This window comes from Zea mays, chromosome 6 (assembly GCF_902167145.1).
Source record: "Zea mays cultivar B73 chromosome 6, Zm-B73-REFERENCE-NAM-5.0, whole genome shotgun sequence".
In the NCBI taxonomy this organism is placed as follows: Eukaryota; Viridiplantae; Streptophyta; class Magnoliopsida; order Poales; family Poaceae; genus Zea; species Zea mays.
In genome coordinates this window covers 159,493,932-159,504,217 of record NC_050101.1, presented here as the reverse complement: position 1 = coordinate 159,504,217, position 10,286 = coordinate 159,493,932, and the positions used below count along the sequence as shown (strand labels likewise).

Sequence of the window (10,286 nt, the reverse complement as noted above, 5' to 3'; positions counted from 1 at the left end):
TATACCTATGTTTAAATGTGCAACATGATAATCATTTTTTTATACGGAAGGTGGGGCTAAATTTAATAGAAACTAGGTTTTGATTTAACCTTTTCTCGGTCCAACCCATCTAGCGCTTCACCGTTCGACACACTCCTCACCTAAGTCGTTCGATCCCCTCCCCTCGTTGCTCACTCGCTCCTTCGGTCATCGACCGAACGGTCAGTAGATAACCTAACCCTGGCCCCCTGCCAATGTTGCCTTGTCTCCTCATCACTTGGCGGCGCATTCCCTCATTGGGATCCTGCAAACAGTGTCGCTACTTTGCCTCCTAGTCCGCATCAGTAGGCAGGATATCGGTGAAATCCTTGCCACTTGCCATCACTATCTCGTTGAGATCTCACTGCATCACCACAACATGATAGCGATTGCCATGTGATGCCACCATTGTGGGGGACAAATATCCCCTGGGTCCACTAGAAGGCAAAAAACCCTGCATGGGGCCAAAATCTAGTCGCCGCATCATGGGTCGGGCAAAGACTACAGTTGAAATGGGATGACCCAAGAAGGCGATGGGCTCACGTCCGCGTTGTTCGTGGATTGGGCGTGATCCCGTGGAAGCTGTTCGTTTTTTCCGCGCCCGACGTCCTCAAATGTCGGGGATACCTTGGAATGGAGTCAGGGGGTTTTCCTTAGGATAAGCAAAGTATGTTCGCTATTAGTTAGGAGATAAGCTGGAAAAGTGTGATCAGCATGTGCGCAGGGAGTACCCTACGGTCGTGTATATAAGGCCTAGGTGGATCCCCATCATTTTCATCTCATTAGCACCTCTCCACTCAGGAGACACCACTTGTAAACACACCACATACAAAGGCACCCCAGGAAGTAGGGTATTACGCTCCATAAAGCGGTCGGAACCTGCAAAAAATCACCCGACTCTCTCTTCCTCGTGCCTCTGGCACGAACCATCGAGTTACGATCTACAACACCGTCCTATCCAAAAGCACCACGAGGGTACCCCGGGTGTGCGGTCGGACACTAAATACACCGACAACCATCTTGCCACCTCGCTGCCTTGCCATATCATCATCATCACCTTGCCGCCTCACCATCACTGCCTACCCTCGTCGTTGCCTCGTCGCCGCCATCTCATGAGGGACTTGCCACGACGATGCGCCAACGTGACCGCTCTGGCTGGTGTCTGGTCAAAGAGATCTTCAAATCCATTGATTGGATGAATGATTTGATATTTTTCTATACGGAGAAAGAGATATTCAAAACGGAAGATGATTGTATGAATGATTTGATGGTTTGTTGTATGGAAAAGGAGACCTTCAAATCCCTTGATAAATGAGACCATTAATAGAATATTTTAGCAACTCAAAACTAGAAGAATGCAATTACCTAGAGCTATAGCCACAAGATTGACAACTTAGTGGTATATCACTACATTATTTTTGGCAATATACTTTTTCTTGCATTGATGTTTATCTAATATACAATTTTTCTAACTATAGATTAGATTTTTTTTATTGTTAACTAGGTGCAACCAAAAAAAGTATTTATGGTATTCATGTCATTACGGGACATTTGTGACATTATCACTTAACCCTCATATTATTATCATGAAACCAGGGACGGAGCTAGTGGTGGGGCGGGCAGGGCTCGAGCCCCCCTAACGCACTCGACCCATGGAGCTCCACTGGAGCCTATCCACAACAAGCATACTGAAAATCCCCCGTCGGCTAAGGTAATCCCCATCAGTTTGTTCTCAAGCCGTCGACGGGAATTAACTAAACTCCGACTAGTAATTTCCATCGGCCAAGAACCGACGCGAATTAGTAATTCTCGTCGGTATAAGGCTAATTCCCGTCGGTTCTTGGCCAATGGGAGTTACCTGAATTCCTGTTGTGCTCCTAAATTTAAAATGTACACAGTATAATGTATAAGGGGATCCTATATTGTATCGGTGCAGTTTAGTCCCTGCTAAAATTATTCATGGCTTTGTCCCTGCATGAAACTACCTTTATCTAGTGATCTAGTCTAATGTTTTATCTCTTATAGGTCGCCCCACCTAGAATTTTATAATATGTCCATGTGATGCTAGAGTACATATTTGGTAACCATAGATTAATTAGGCTTAAAAAAGTTGTCTACTCGTTTAGTCTTTAACTATGTAATTGGTTTTTTTAAAATTAGACTATACTAGTCAAGTGCCCGTGCGTTGCGACGGCACGCAAATTATTCATGCACAATGATTACATAAAAACAAGTAACACATATTATGGATCACAATCTTATAAATTATACAAATCAATTTACAATCAAACGTGAATATACATTAAAATTCATACTAAAAGGACGGGAATAACAAGTGAGCAAAAATTCTGAATCTTTGTTTTTATCGTAAACTCGAGTATTTGCAAATAAAATCACATATATCTAAGTCAACTAAACACTGATGCGCTTAATAATCTTTTGTGTTTCTTCTGAAATATTGTCATTACATTCATTCTCCTGGTACTTCATCAACTCTACCAAGAATTTGGTCCTCAGTACACTTGAAGTCTGTACATTCAATATAAGACAACATTAAATTCAGTAAAGACAATTAGTTATAGAAAAATGATATTGACCAAGAATTAGAACTACACAGTTACTCACAGTGGAAATGCAGGGTAACCTTTTACCATTCCACGAGTGCATAAAGTTGATAACAAGAAAGCCTGATAAATCCCTACAAATTAAAATAACTCGTTCTTACGTATATATAGCCAAAATTATTTAGTTGTCCTCAAGGTATAAGAAATTACCAGTTTAATGTTTTTGGAACCCGTGATGGTACTATACGACGCCACATATAAATATCGTCCTTTCATGTAGGATTAGCCAATTCCATGACAACATTCATATTATTGGCAATATTATGTATTTTGTGAATATAATGCATGCTTGGATCGTTACCCTTAAACCATGATGGTAGAGGCATGGAGTCCATTATATAGATGCTTCTGGTGTTCATGTTAAATACATATAAACTGAAGTGACCCAAGAAACAAAAGGGCAATAGAATCTGCAAGTTAAACAAACATCTTAAGAGAACAAAATTAAAGATTACTAAAAATATAAAGGAGTAATAGCTTACTTGGCTGCAATCTAAAATATTATACTCCATGTCAGGCCAACATTCAAATAAATTTGCCAATACATTGGTATCTAGCTTTGCACGAAGACGAGGGTCCGCTGCATTTCTTTCACGGTTTAATACAGTCGGTTCCATCGAAACCTTTTTATGGAAAATATGTTAGATAAACTTGTATTTTCAATTCGGTGTAGTAAAAGAGGCGTTCGAGTTCATTTTAGTACTCATTTGAATAAATAGCTTTATCATGATTGGTAGATCCGGAATAGAAGAATGAAGAGAAGGGGGTGAGAGAGGATTCTGGACGGATGCAGGGGCTCCGTACAGAAAAGCAGCCTTCCATCTACCATTTTATCTAAAAAAGCATCGACCTCTATATACCGGCTGCATGCGTATAAACTTTATACCCCAATCAATACCCCCACCACACATCAGTTTGACATTATTATATATTACTTAATCTGTTGCATATATAAATTTTAATTCTAATTCAATATAATTCATGTGCTTACTTATCAACCATTTAATCATAAACCCTAAACATCCACTAATCGAAACATATGTCAAATTGTGATGTGATATTAATTAATTCATGACATAACAAGGCATGTTAATTCTTTATTAGCAGAACATGCAATGATAATATATAACAATTGAGGATGACTGATCTCACTGATCGGAACACAAAATGTTGTTATAGAAAATGCAACTCCAAATGCTTCAGTAAATCAAATAAGAGTAAACCAAACAAGAGAAGAGCATGAAGCATGATAAATCAAAAAATATATAGATAATTAGAAAGAAATAACAAAACTGACCTATACTATATTATATTAAACGAATACGATGACCACCATTGTTATTATACCATTGTTAATTATGATGGTTGATTTTGTGAGCCACTTTGTAATTTAATTCCTTACTAGTCAAGTGCCTGTGCGTTGCGACAGCACGCAAATTATTCATGCACAATGATTACATAAAAACAAGTAACACATATTATGGATCACAATCTTATAAATTATACAAATCAATTTACAATCAAACGTGAATATACATTAAAATTCATACAAAAAGGACGGGAATAACAAGTGTGCAAAAATTCTGAATCTTTGTTTTTATCGTAAACTCGAGTATTTGCAAATAAAATCACATATATCTAAAGTCAACTAAACACTGATGCGCTTAATAATCTTTTGTATTTCTTCTGAAATATTGTCATTACATTCATTCTCCTGGTACTTCATCAACTCTACCAAGAATTTGGTCCTCAGTACACTTGAAGTCTGTATATTCAATATAAGACAACATTAAATTCAGTAAATACAATTAGTTATACAAAAATGATATTGACCAAGAATTAGAACTACACAGTTACTCACAGTGGAAATGCAGGGTAACCTTTTACCATTCCACGAGTGCATAAAGTTGATAACAAGAAAGCCTGATAAATCCCTACAAATTAAAATAACTCGTTCTTACGTATATATAGCCAAAATTATTTAGTTGTCGTCAAGGTATAAGAAATTACCAGTTTAATGTTTTTGGAACCCGTGATGGTACTATACGACGCCACATATAAATATCGTCCTTCCATGTAGGATTAGCCAATTCCATGACAACATTCATATTATTGGCAATATTATGTATTTTGTGAATATAATGCATGTTTGGATCGTTACCCTTAAACCATGATGGTAGAGGCATGGAGTCCATTATATAAATGCTTCTGGTGTTCATGTCAAATACATATAAACTGAAGTCACCCAAGAAACAAAAGGGCAATAGAATCTGCAAGTTAAACAAACATCTTAAGAGAACAAAATTAAAGATTACAAAAAATATAAAGGAGTAATAGCTTACTTGGCTGCAATCTAAAATATTATACTCCATGTCAGGCCAACATTCAAATAAATTTGCCAATACATTGGTATCTAGCTTTGCACGAAGACGAGGGTCCGCTGCATTTCTTTCACGGTTTAATACAGTCGGTTCCATCGAAACCTTTTTTATGGAAAATATGTTAGATAAACTTGCATTTTCAATTCGGTGTAGTAAAAGAGGCGTTCGGGTTCATTTTAGTACTCATTTGAATAAATAGCTTTATCATGATTGGTAGATCCGGAATAGAAGAATGAAGAGAAGGGGTGAGAGAGGATTCTGGACGGATGCAGGGGCTCCGTACAGAAAAGCAGCCTTCCATCTACCATTTTATCTAAAAAAGCATCGACCTCTATATACCGTCCGCATGTGTATAAACTTTATACCACAATCAATACCCCCACCACACATCAGTTTGGCATTATTATATATTACTTAATTTGTTGCATATATAAATTTTAATTCTAATTCAATATAATTCATGTGCTTACTTATCAACCATTTAATCATAAACCCTAAACATCCACTAATCGAAGCATATGTCAAATTGTGATGTGATATTAATTAATTCATGACATAACAAGGCATGTTAATTCTTTATTAGCAGAACATGCAATGATAATTTCTATTATATGAAAGCCGGATGAAAACCTGGCTATACAGAGCGCCACGTCGCCTTCTAAATATTAGCCGTTCGATATGGATCGCTCGGTGGCGACTTACCTACCCCTTCTGATCACCTCTGCCACTTTGTTCTCGTCTTCTCTGGAAGGGGCGTTTTCACCAACGACGGTGGATTGCTGAAGCAGCTTCCTATATAGTCTAGACCTTTCCTCTTCGTGTTTTGTCGGTGTTTCGACCCCGGGGGTCCCTGGACCGACGAGTAAATTGTCGCCGCGTGCCCCAGCCCAGATGGGTCGGCGCGAGATGGAGCGCGAAGGGGGGAAACCAGAGGTAGACAGGCGTAAAGGGGAAACTCGCGGCCTTCGTGTTTGTCCCGCGGCCAGGTCGGGTGCGCTTGCAGTAGGGGGTTACAAGCGTTTGCGTGGGAGGGGGCGAGAGGCCTGCACGCGCTGTCCCGTCCTCCCCACGCGGCCAACCTTTCCGTACGAGTGCCCTGGGCCTTCCTTTTATAGGAGTAAGGAGAGGGCCCAGGTGTACAATAGGAGATGTAGTAGTGTGCTAACGTGTCTAGCAGAGAGGAGCTAGTGCCCTAAGTACATGCCGTCGTGGCAGCCGGAGAGGTTTTGGCACCCTATTCATGTGATGTCGTGGCCGTCGGAGGAGCGCTGGAGCCTTGCGGAAGGACAGCTGTCGGGGCTGTCGAGTCCTTGCTGACATCTCCTTGCTTTCGTAAGGGGCTGAGAGCCACCGTCGTCATGGAGCACGCGGGGCGCCATCATTATTTGTTTACCGGGGTGAGCCAGATGGGACGCCGGTCTTGTTCCCCGTAGCCTGAGCTAGCTAGGGGTAGGATAATGATGGCCCCCTTGTGTCGTGGTCGGTCCGAGCCCTGGGTCGGGCGAGGCGGAGGCTCCTCCGAGGTCGAGGTCGAGTCTGTCTTCCGAGGTCGAGGTCGAGTCCGAGCCCCGGGTCGGGCGGGGCAGAAACCATCGTCTGAGGCCAAGGCTGAGTCCGAGCCCTGGGGTCGGGCGAGGCGGAGTTCGTCGTCTTCCGAAGCCGGGGCCGAGTCCGAGCCCTGGGGTCGGGCGAGGCGGAGTTCGTCGTCTTCCGGGGCCGAGGCCGAGTCCGAGCCCTGGGTCGGGCGAGGCGGAGTTCGTCATCTTTCGGGGTCGAGGCCGAGTCCGAGCCCTGGGTCGGGCGAGGCGGAGCTTCCTATGGCGCCCGAAGCCAGACTTGGCTACTGTCAGCCTCACTCTGTCGAGCGGCACAGCAGTCGGAGCGGCGCAGGCGGCGCTGTCCTCTTGTCAGGCCGGTCAGTGGAGCGGTGAAGTGACTGCGGTCACTTCGGCTCTATCGACTGAGGGGCGCGTGTCAGGATAAGGTGTCAGGCCATCCTTGCATTAAATGCTTCTGCAATATGATCGGTCGGTGTAGCGATCCGGCCAAGGTTGCTTCTTGGCGAAGACTGGGCCTCGGACGAGCCGAAGGTGTGTCCGTTGCTTGAGGGGGCCCTCGGGCGAGACGTGAATCCTCCGGGGTCGGCTGTCCTTGCCCGAGGCTGGGCTCGGGCGAGGCGAGATCGTGTCCCTTGAGTGGACCGAGCCTTGACTTAATCGCACCCATCAGGCCTTTGCAGCTTTGTGCTGATGGGGGTTACCAGCTGAGATTAGGAGTCTTGGGGGTACCCCTAATTATGGTCCCGGATAGTAGCCCCCGAGCCTCAAAGGGAGTGTTAATACTCGCTTGGAGGCTTTTGTCGCACTTTTTTGCAAGGGGACCGGCCTTTCTCGGTTGCGTTTCATTCCGGTGGGTGCGCGCGAGCGCACCCGCCGGGTGTAGCCCCCGAGGCCTCGGAGGAGTGGTTTGACTCCTTCGAGGTCTTAATGCGTTTCGCGATGCTTCTGCCGGTCTGGTTGTTCCCTCATGCGAACTGGCCGTAGCTCGGGTGCACAGTCGAGTCCCATGTTCTCGGGCTGGTATGTTGACGCTGTCAACGGTTTGGCCGAAGCCGGGTTTGCGAGAGCACCCCCCGAGCCTCCGCACAGAGCGAGAGGACGGTCAAGGACAGACTCGACTTTTTTACATACGCCACTGCGTCGCCTTTCCGCAAGGAGGAGGGGGGGAAAAGCGCCATGTTGCCCTTGGAGGGCGCCGAACATGGTGTCTCCAGTGAGCTGCTAACGGGTAATCCGAGTGGACGCCCGTGCCCCATTTGTTAGGGGTCGGCTAGTGGCCCGGAGGCGCGCTCCAAAAGTACCTGCGGGTGATTTGCCGGACCCGGTCCCCTTTTGACGGGGTCCGAGGGCTCGATGTCTCCCTCTGATGGGATTCTGTTACAAAATCGTTCCCGTTGGTCTCAGAAATGTCCTAGGGTACCTCGGGAGCGTAGCCCGAGCCTTGGTTATGTATCGAACGTACCCAGGGTCATCCCTCGCTCTGCGTCTGAGGCGGCTGTCGAACCCTTCGAGGGCCAGCCTACGAACCCCTGATCAGTAGTGGGTGCGGAGCCCGAGTGGCCTGAGGCGGCCGTTGAACCCTTCCGAGGGGCCGGCCTTCGAACCTCTGACCAGTAGTGGGCGCGGAGCCCGAGTGCTTTGAGACGGCTGTTGAACCCTTCCGAGGGGCCAGCCTTCGAACCTCTGATCAGTAGGGGGGCTCGGGGCCCGTTTCCTTCGCGGAGAAGGATCCCTTTCGGGGTATCCCCTTTCCCGGTCCCTGTTGTAAGAGAGAGAAAGAGGAAAAAGGAAAAGGATACAAAATCGAACAACGTGGCACACCTTTTTTGATGCGGTCATTATGGCGGAGGTGAAGCGTCGCCTGCTTTGCCTGCCAAAGGTGCCGCCTGCCCTGCCGCGGAGTTAATGCGACGAGACGAGTGGCTTGCGGGGCGGCCATTGTGCGTGCGTGAGCCGTTCGGGGAACGGAACACGGGCGTGTCGCCTTCACGCCATGGGAGAGGGTTCTCTCGCTGTCCCAGGAGGGGACGTGAGCTTGGCTGACGACTTGACTGCTGCTTTCGCCCGCCTGCCACTGCCATTACTGCCGGCCCATTTCTGGCCGTATCGACCGTCGCGCCTTCTCCCGCGGCTGACTGACCCGTGATCGAGGTGCCTGGTTGGCACTGTTGGGTCATGCGCAGGGTTGCCTCGAGTCGTGGTACTGGTTCCGCAGTCGAGGAGGCACGGTAGTGGCGCGAGTGGCGGTGCAGTTTCTTGCACGTAGCAACCGGCGCGTCGGTTACATGACGTGTGGGCCTGGGCCTCCATGCTGGACGCGTCGAAGTCGAAAGGGTGCGCCCCCTTGGTGCGGTTGCATGCCGCCTGCATGGCGGTCCGCCTTTTCACCCGCTGGTCTGGGCGGAAGTGGAGGAATGCTCGTAACCGCTGGGCAGTTGCGCGCACCGCGCGCGGCGGTTTGGCTTCTTCTGCCCTGCGCCAGCTTGCATGACACATGGGACCCAGCCCCCGTGTCGTAGGGGGAGGGCCTTGGAGCGTGTTGGAGAAGACTCAGCCCGCGACGGCTGAAGACGCAAGTGGGGAGAGTTGCCTTTAAAAGGAGGGTGACCCCCTTGAAAGGCAACCATGTCTTTGCGCTCCCCTCATGCATTGCGTCTTTCCACCTTCCGAGCCCCCGGATGGGGAACACTCGCAGTTCTTCCGCCTTGTCGTCGTTGGAGGAACACAACTTCGCAGAAGTTGGTACCTTTCAGCCATCGTTCGACTTCAAGGATTTTCATCAGACAGCCCGGCCGCATCCCCTCGCCGGTGGTCACCCAAGACGGTGACCACCAGTTCAATGGTGGGGAGAAGCGAGCCGGGCTGCGATGTTGGTCCCGCCCTCAGCTTCAAGGATCTTCATCATCCTGGCTGGGGTGGAGGCCGGGCTGAGCCGGAGCTCTACCTCCCGTGCGGGTTCGTGGGTCACCTTCTCCCTCAGCATTCAAGGGAGAGGGCGCTCACCAGCCTAGCGGGAGGGTCGGACTTCGACAACGCGGGGCTGGTCGGCGGCGAGCGTCGTCAGCTTCAGCGTGTTGGGCTCGCTGGCTTAGCTGACTCTGGCTCGACTCCCGGTGCCCCCTCCTGCCGTAAGAGCGGTTGTCGCGCCGCACGCACCGGAGGACCGCCCAAGACGTCGCGCGCTGCCAGGGTGGCGTTCGTGTTCTGGGGCTGTCCTGCCTTTGCCCCGGTACGGCGCCTCTGCGCGGAGGTCGGTGCTCCGCTCGTCCGGGAGGATCCGAGTGGGGATGTGCCGGTGGGCAGATGGCTTCCGTCGTCGGCGCTGAGGTGGTGGCGGCTGAAGAAGTCCTCGTCGCCGACGGGATCACCGCCACCATCCGCGCTTCGGGCCTCCGACTCTTTGGCTTTGATAGCTTGTCCTCGCCCCTCGAGCGGAGACGTGGGCGAGGGCATTGTTGCAGCGGCGTCCGCCCTGAGGCTATCGCCGCTGCAGTTTGGCCACCTGGAGCGGAGGTCGTTGTCACTGTTGTTGGAGCGGGTGGCGGTGGGCCACCTGGAGCCTTGTCGCCCCGCGGGCCCTCCAATGTGGGGGGTTGTTCGTACCCGTGGAGGCGGAACCGGAGTTCCGTTTGTAATGGCACCTTGAGTGCCGGTGTCTGTTCATTGTGGCTGTCGGGGCCTGAACATGTATGTATTTTTGGCAC

At 48.7% G+C, this 10,286-nt stretch overlaps 2 long non-coding RNA genes across 2 annotated transcripts; both read right to left on the bottom strand.

The window, feature by feature from the left end:
* Positions 1 to 2,472: 2,472 nt before the first annotated feature.
* LOC109940294 (uncharacterized) lies at positions 2,473 to 2,812 on the bottom strand. The gene is made up of 3 exons (XR_002262977.1): positions 2,793 to 2,812; positions 2,644 to 2,716; positions 2,473 to 2,547 (listed from the first exon to the last, which is right to left on the bottom strand). It is a non-coding gene; the product is annotated as an uncharacterized lncRNA (long non-coding RNA).
* A 1,520-nt stretch (positions 2,813 to 4,332) lies between these two features.
* Positions 4,333 to 4,718, bottom strand: LOC103630386 (uncharacterized). The gene is made up of 3 exons (XR_555019.2): positions 4,653 to 4,718; positions 4,504 to 4,576; positions 4,333 to 4,407 (listed from the first exon to the last, which is right to left on the bottom strand). It is a non-coding gene; the product is annotated as an uncharacterized lncRNA (long non-coding RNA).
* Between the last annotated feature and the right edge of the window lie 5,568 nt (positions 4,719 to 10,286).